We start from the raw sequence: 9182 nt of genomic DNA on the forward strand, positions 1-9182 counted from the left end.
GTGAAATCATATGGTAATTGAACATTTTTATAGGATTCCATTTTATTTTCTTAGCATATCAATTACACTTATTTACAAAAACTCTCTATTTGTTGCTCCATAGGTTACTACATACACCGAACTAACTGAAGTCTACCTTCAAATAACACTATGACATTTCATGTATAGTACAATTATAACTAAATATCTCTAATTCCTCCCTTTTGTCCTTTGTGGCATTCTTGCCATTGATTTCACTTTTTCATATGCTATGATCACCCAATACACTGTTACTATTATTGTTTCAAACTGTTATCTTTTAAATCAATGAAAAAATCAGAAGTATTAATAATTTTGTTTTATTTTCATTTATTACTTGTCTGATGCATTTCCCTTCTTTAGGTTCCATCTAAGTTATTTTTTGTTTGCTTTGTTTTGGTTTGTTTTTTTGCTTGTTTGTTTGTTTCCTACCTGAAAATTTTCTTATAACATCTCTTGCACAGTAGGTATGCTGGCACTGAATCTCTGCCCCCACCCCCTCTTTATTTTTTCTAAGACAATCTTTATTTCTTCTTTACTTTTTAAAGCAACTTCACTAGATATACAATTTTAAATTGGTGAGGGTTTTTTTTTTAACACTTTAAATATTTCACTACACTTTCCTTTTGGTTGTTTCTGATGTGAAAACTGTTGTAATTCTTATCTGTGTTCCTCTATTTTATTTGCTTTGTTTTCTTTCAAACTGTTCTCTGCAATTGAACTATAGTACACCAATATATTTTTTCCTTCCTTCCTTCCTTCCTTCCTTCCTTCCTTCCTTCCTTCCTCCCTCCCTCTGTCCGTCCATCCCTCCCTCCCTTTCTCCTTTTTCTTCTCCTCCTCCTTCTCTTCCTCCTCCTTCTTCTTTCTTCTTCTTTTCCTTCTTTTCCTTCTTTCCTTCCTTCTTCCTTTCTTCTTCTTCTTCTTCTTCTTCTTCTTCTTCTTCTTCTTCTTCTTCTCTTTCCTTCTTTCTTTCTTTCTTTCTTTCTTTCTTTCTTCCTTTCTTTCTTTCCTTTTTCTTTCTTTTATCTTTCTTTCTTTTTTGAAGGGTGGGGTATGGGAGAGAGGGTAGTCATTCTCTGGGTGTTCTTTGGATTTCCAGATCTGTAATCTTTTATCTATCACTGATTTTAGAAAATTCTCAGTCATTATCACTTCAAATATTTATTCTGCTCTATTCTCTCATCTCCTTCTGATATTCCCATTATGCACATATAACACCTTTAGAAACTTTTCCATAGTACTTAATATTTTTTTCTGTTATTTTCATTCTATTTCTTCTTTGGATATCAGTTTGGGAAGTTTCTATTGATCTTTCTTCAAAAACACTTATTTCTTTGGCTGCTTGCAGTCTACTGACAAACCCATCAAAATAATTTTTATTTTTTATGTATAATTTTTACTATTTTTAAATTCATTTTTAGAGTTTCCATCTCTCTGCTTTCATTACATATATGTAATGAACATCATATATATATATATATATATATATATATATAAAATGAACATACATATGTAGAATATATTGTATATATGTAATGAATATGTAGGGGTTGTTGAAACCTCCAACTATGGTAGTGTAATTTGTCTACTTCTACCAGTCTTTCAGTTTTTACTTTATTTATGCTTTATGTATTTTGATGCTCTATTGTTTGATACATACATATTTAAGATTGATACATTATATATATAATGTTTTCTTTTTTCATTATAGCCTTTAAGATATTTTATTATTATATTTTAAATTTCTTATGTGATAATTCTAACAATCTGGGTCCCATCTGAGTCTAGTTCTGAATGTGTTTTTTTCTTGAATATAGTCATGTCTTATAATTTTGTTGTTGTTAAAACCCAGACATTTTGTATTGGGTAATAAGACTGATGTATGTAGGTATTTAGCATAAAAATAAATATTAATTTGGCTGGGAGGTGGGTTGTGCTTAATATTTGCTAATGCTTTTGGGACCAGAAGCTTCAAATTCTTGTGTCTGTGTTTCTGTCTCTCCTCTTGACCTTGGAATACCCTAATACATTAACTCAGAAACAGTCTGTATCTTACAGTTCTTCCAGCTATAATCCACTTGACTATGTTGGAACCCTGCTGGTATGGTGGTGAGATACGAGGTGGAAGATCGTTAAATAATTTTATAAAAAATTAATTATAATAATTATTAACAATAATTATTATACAACAATTATAATAATTCTATAATAAATGAAATCTCAGTATTGTTGAGCCCACGTATTAGGGCTGTGACTTGCATGAGAACTTCTCTAGTGGTGTAGCTTTTTCCACTTTGCTTCCTTTTCCCTTACCTGGTTGTAAGCTTCCCAATCTATTCTCTTGAAACCTTCACTTTTTCCATATAATGAGTTGCACAATTATAGTTTAAAAAATATTATTTGTTATATACTTATATTATTACTTTTATTTTTATTTTGGGATAATTGCAGATTCAAACATTGTTGTAAGAAATAATACAGAAAAATTGCCTTTACTCACTCTCCTCCCCAATGGTATCAGCTTACACAATTATATTACATTTATTATAACCAGGATATTGATACTGGTATAGTCAAGATACAGTACATTACCATCATCACAAGGAGCCTTCATATTTTCCTTTTATATCCATATTCACTTCCTGCTCAACCCTACGCTATCCATAATCCCCAGAAATAATTAATCTGTTATTTATTTCTATACATTTGTCATTTAAAAAATATTAGATGGACATTATCAAGATGGTGAAATAGGTTGTTCCTGACTCTTCTTCCCCTCTAAAGAGGAACAACTAAGAACTATTCAAGACAAAACAACACTGAGAAAATTCTGGAACATAGGGGTGAGGCTGAGGCTCCCCCCAAAAGACCAACACAGACTGCTTTAGGGGGTAAGAGAAGTAGCTACACATTGACTATATTGTCCCTTCTCAGGACAGTGAACCTTCATGTCAAGAGGTCTCCCCTGAATCTCTGGTTCATCCAGTGGGAAAAGAGAATGAAGAGGACACAATCTTCCTTGCCTGTCCAGCACTGGGGTCACTTTGTGGGAGCCCTACTCTGATCTAATACTATAGCAATTGCAGAGAAATCCTTGGGGCTCAACCATGGAGAATCTGACTGTGACACACAGGTGAAGTGGGGTTGACAAAACCAACACATGGGTCTTGATAACCTGAGTTCATACCTGCAGTGCCCTAATGTTATCCCAACTAGTGGTTTCGCTCATCTGCAGAGCCAAGTCAGGGGCACATTCTGACCAGGAAACTTGGCAGAGTGTAGATCTGCCTGATTTGGATTCTTAAATAAGAAATATTACTGGACTTAGAACCCAGTTTGCCCATGCCCAGGCAAGAAGCTGAATCACAGACTCCACTTGCTGTAGAGAGTGTCTTCTGGTCCCATAGACCCAAAGGGAAGCTGGACTGCCCAGTAGTATTCCGCCAAAATGTGTGCTAATTTCACCCAGAGGAAAGCCAGTACAGGGCATGAAGGATTCCTGTGCTATGCATAGGCAGGCAAACAACCATGGTAGATTAATTCATAATCAAGGATGAGGAGGGTAACTCCTGGCCCCTCCTAAGTGGAGAATCTATTTTAGAAATTTAGAGTGACCTAGAGTGGCCCGTCCCCCTCCCACTCAGGCAAAGTAGCCAAGACATAGCCTCATCCTCTGTGAAGAGTGTCTTCCAGCCCCAACTGATCAGAAGTCTGGCAAAACTGCTGAAAATTGTGTCTTCAAGCAGTGCTCAAACCTAGAGAAAAGCAGATAGAGTGGACAGTTTAGTAAACGAAGCCAGTAGCCCTCTTTGGCCAGAGTATTTGGGGTGTAGTCAGCTTGGGTTGAAACAACAAAGAGCTTTATCAGCATTGGAGTTGCTTATTTTACTGTGCACAAGCAAGGAATCTAATTTGTAGTCCTTCTTATCACTGAATACAGCCTTCAGCCTGTCCCCAGGGAGCCAACCCAGAGCATATGGGAAGCTGCATAACCCATTCCACAGGCCTATAAACAATTACATTTGAACAGAGAGCACAGCCCATAGGCTTTTCCCATTTGCAGAGCAAAACCAGTAACCTCAGGTGACTAGGGAAATCAGATACACTGTGATCTGATTTGCATTCACAAACAATGAACCATATAAGCTCTGGACACATCCTACTGCCTGGCCAAAGCAGGAAAGCTATCTCATAGCCTCATCTATTTCTGAATGCAGTACCTAGTCCCAACCATCTAGCAAGTCTGATAAGATAACCTAGAAAAATATGGAGGCCATCCTGCAACCAACCTCCCTAGCAGGGAAGCAAGCCATCAGTCTTATCTAATTATTCTCAGTGAGTGATACAGCCCCCATCCTCTTTCTCAGAGCTCAAACAGATGTCTCATTCAAATATAGATCATGATAGTTGGACCTAAATGCCTAAGGACATTATCAGCAGACACACCCAGAAACCCAAACTGAGCTGACTGGTCAAAGCAAACCTATAAAATTTAGAAGAGGAGCCTGAGTAGAGACCTACCTTCTCATACAAAGATAAAATATAGACAAACTATTTAGGATGCCTCTGAAGAAGTTTGGAACCATGGCTGTAAGAGAGAGCTGGAAGAGAGAGAGCAAGCTGGTGCAAGAGAGAAATATAGAGATTCTCTAACATAAGAACATACAATCTTCTCTTCAGTGTCAAAGAAGTCTTGCTTAGACCAGATTCCTGCTGTCAACCTTGATGCAGATGATTTTCCAACAGATTGGAGAGATGAAAATGAAAATTTTGAAGAGGGGAGTAATGATAAGCACCTCTTGCAGAACTAGAAAAAAATAAAAATGAAGGAGCTGAGATCAGTCCAGGAATGAACAAGAAGAGAAAGCTGAAGAAGAAAAAATACATATGGAAGACATTTTGAGTGGAAACCCTCTCAATCTCACTGGCCCATCACAGTTTCAGGCCAACTTCAAAGTTAAAAGAAAGTAGGATGATGATGCTGTTTTCAAGAACTGTGTAAATGGTGTAGATTATCAGAAGAAAGACAAGGGGCACCTGGGTGGTGCAATCAGTTAAGCATCTGACTCTTGGTTTCAGCTCAGGCCATGATCTCAGGATTGTGGGATTAAGCCCTGAGTCAGGCTGCTTGAGATGTTCTCCCTCTCCCTGCCCCTCTTGCTTGTGCTCTCTTTCTCTAAAATAAATAAATTAATTCAAAAAAGAAAGAAGAATGACAAAATATTTGTAAATGATACACTGTGATCTGAATTTCACAAAAAGTTCATGGAGAAATATATTAAATAGTAGTTTATGTACTTAATTAAAGACCATATAATATATTTTAAAAAGTTAAAAATAGAAAATAATTTTAAGAGCAACAGAGAAAAGAGAGAATTACATACAAAGGAACTGCCATAAGACTATTGGTGTATTTCCCAACAGAATCTTTTCAGACCAGGAAAGAGAGGAATGACATCATAAAATATTGAGAGAAAATTACTGTCACCCAAGAGTTCTACACCTGCTGAAGCTGTCCTTGAGAAACAAAAGAAGGGATACATCTTCCCCATAAAAAAAAAAAAAAAAAAACTAAGGGAGTTTATTGAAACCAGATTTGCCTTATAAGAAGTACTAAAGACAGTTCTTTGGAAGTAAAAGAACACCAGTTAGCACAAATCAAACTGGTAATGGTAATATATAGATATAGTTAGATTTTGCAATATGGTAATAGGGTGCATAACTCCCTTAAAACTTTAGTTTAAAAGTAAAAAAGAAAAAAAAAACATAATAAAATAGCCATAACTGCAATCATTTATTGTTACACAATACACACAAAAAATGCAAATTATAAAAGCAATAACCTAAAACATGAAGAGTGAAGGTTTAAAGTTTACAAATTCTATTAAAGTTAAGTTTTTATCAATAAAAATAGGATGTTATAAATTTAAGATATTTTATATAAGCTTCATGGTCACCAAAAGTAAAAATTCTGTAGTAAAATTAAAAACAACAATAACAACAAAAACAGGATTAAAGGAGTTAAAGAATATTGATACTAAAGATAAAACACACACACAAAACCCAGCAGGATAAGAAACAAGGAACAATGGATCTATAAAACAACCAAGAAACAAAATGACAGTAGTAAGTTCTTATCTACCACCAATTACTTTAAATATAAATGGATTAAGTTTTGCTATTGAAAGGCAAAGAATGGCTTAATGGATAAAAAAAAAAATTCCAACAATATGTTATGTACAAGAGACTCTCTTAGCGTTAAAGACACATGTAGACTTAGAAAAAAGGGATTGAAAAGAACATTTCAAACAAATGGTAACAACAACAAAAACACCAAAAAAACCCCCCCAAAAACAGGGGTAGCTATACCTATATCAGACAAAATAAACTTTAACCAAAAATGAAAAAAAAGGAACAAAGAAGGTCATGATAATAGGGTCAATATATCAAGAAAATATAACATTTGTAAATATTTTTTGCCATCAACTTTGGAGCACTTAAATATATAGAGCAAAAATTAACAGCTAAATGGAGAAATAGAAAGTATATGATAATAGTTGGATAACTTAATACTGAACTCTCAGCAATGGATGAATCATTCAGACAGAAAATCAATATGAAAACAGCAATTTGAAGAGCACTGTAGACCAAATTGACCTAAGACATATTTAAAATATTCTAACCAATAAGAGCAGAATTCACATTTTTCTCAAGCTCACATGGAACATTTTCTAGGTTACACTATGTAAGGCCATGAAACAAATCAACAAATTCAAGAAGATTGAAATCATACCAAACATGTTCTCTGCTCACAATCACATGAAACTAGAAATCAATAGAGGAAACAAACAAACAAACGAAAAACAATTACAAACACATGAAATTAAACAATGCTCTCCCAATCAATAAATCAAAGAAAACTCAAAGGGAAAATAAAAAGCTTCTAAAAAAAAAAGAGAAGTACAATATACCAGAACTTATGGGATAAAGCAAAAAGTTTTAAGAGGAATATTTATACCAATAAAAGCCTACAATAAAAGGCAAAAAAAGATCCCAAATTAGCAACATTAACTCCATGCCTTAAGGAACTACAAAGAGAGAAACAAATCAGCCCACAGTTAAAAGAAGAAAAATAAATAATAAATATTAGAATAGAAATAAGTGAAATTAAGAACAGAAAAATAATAGAAAAATGTTAACCAAATGTAGGAGTTGATTCCTTGACAAGATGAAATTGGCAAACCCTTATCTAAATCAACCAAGGCAGGAGGGAAAACCCAAATCAAAAAATTATAGATGAAAAAAGGATACATTACAGCGAATACCACAGAAATTCAAATGATCATAAGAGGCTATTATGAACAAATATATACCAACAAATTAAACAAGTGAGAAGAAATGGAAAAATTCTTGGAAACTACAACTTATCAAGAATGAATCAGGAAGAAGTAGAAAATCTAAATAGGCTAATTATTAGTAAGCACTCTGAATCAGTTAACAAAAATCTCCCAATGATGAAAAGAATGGGGCCAGATGGCTTCACTGGTGGATTTAACCAAACATTTAAGGAAAAATTCACAATGATCTTTTTCAAATCCTTCCAAAAAATTGAAGGGTAAGAAACTCTCCTAGACTCATTTTACCAGGCTAGCATTATCCTGATAACTAAAGCCCAAAGAGGATACTACCAGAGGAAAAAAACTATAGGCTAATATTTCTGCTGAATATAGATGCAGCAATTCTCAATAAAATGCTAGCAAAACAAATTCAGCAGTGCAACAAGCAACACAGGATCATTCACTACAATCAAGTGAGATTTATCCTGAGGATGCAAGTATGTGATACATCACATTAATAGAATGACATAGTATCTTCTCAGTAAATGCAAAAAAGTATTTGAGAGTATTCAGCATCTATTCATGACAAAAACTCATAACAAATTAGGCACAGAATGAACATACCTCAACATAAAAAGACCATATAAGACAAACCCACAGCAAAAAGCACTCTAGTTAAGGTTGAAAGTTTTTCCTTTAAGATCAGGAACAAGACAAGAGTTTCCTCTTTCAGCACTCCCAGTCAAAATAGTACTAGAAATCCTAACTAGAGCAATTAGGCAAGAAAAATTTTTTAAAAAGTATCAGGATTGGAAAAGAAGAAGTATTATTTGCAGAAGACATAATTTTTTATACAGAAAATCCAGAGGAGTGAACCAAAAATCTGTTAGATCTAATCCACAAATTTAGTAAAATTTATGACTCAAAATTAATACACAAAAATTGTAGTGTTTTTATACATTAAAAAACTTTTTAGATTTTGAGTTAAGATGGCAGAGGAGTAGGGGTCCCCGTTTTCAGCTGGTCCCCTGAGTGGAGCTAGATAGGTACCAGACCAACCTGAAAACCCACAGAATCAGCCTGAGATGCAGGAAGATACATCTGGATCTCAACAAATGAACATCTCCAGCACTGAGTATTGAGGTACAAAGCAGGGAGCCGTGAATCCGCGCACAGATATCGGAAGATAAATGGAAGGGAGAGGGAGCCGCCACACTTGGGATCTGGGGAGCAGTAGCCACCTGCACTGGGGAGCGGGCCAGACTTATGGATGGGCACCCGTGAGACAGCAGACTGAGATCCTGAGCCTGGGAATGCACGTGTGTCCAAACTGAAAACCAGAGCTCTGGAGCACTCACTGGACCTGGACTGAGTGCGCACACAACCAGACTGAAAACCGGCATTCCGGAGTGCGCGCAAACCTCACTGAAACAGAGAGCTCAGGAGCGTGCATGAGGGTGGCTGGCGTCTAGTGGCTGGTGACTGGCAGCTGGCGGTGTTAGAAACACAAAGGACAGAGACATGCTGGCTCTGGAAGTGAGGGCTGGGACACCAGCTGCAGAGTTTTTAGCAGCACCAACAAAAACAGCGTTAAAGAGGCCAGAAGAGCTCAGTGGAGAGCGGACTGTGATCTCTCTGTTCTGAGACAGAGGCTAGGATTCAGCCACTGCTGCTCTGATTCTCAGAAGAATCACAGAAAGCCGCCAGAGAACAAAAGTGTGGTAATACCAGCTCACATTGTGCCAATCCCCATCACCCTCACAGGGGACCGGGAGATTCTACCCAAACAGGGTTGCCTGAACATCAGCACGGCACCGCCCCCCC

At 35.9% G+C, this 9182-nt stretch overlaps 1 pseudogene; it reads left to right on the top strand.

Moving 5' to 3' along the window:
• Positions 1 to 3181: 3181 nt before the first annotated feature.
• LOC103656536 lies at positions 3182 to 5119 on the top strand (annotated as a pseudogene).
• The last annotated feature ends 4063 nt before the right edge of the window (positions 5120 to 9182 follow it).

This window comes from Ursus maritimus, unplaced genomic scaffold (genome assembly GCF_017311325.1).
Source record: "Ursus maritimus isolate PB19 unplaced genomic scaffold, ASM1731132v1 scaffold_31, whole genome shotgun sequence".
Taxonomy (NCBI): Eukaryota; Metazoa; Chordata; class Mammalia; order Carnivora; family Ursidae; genus Ursus; species Ursus maritimus.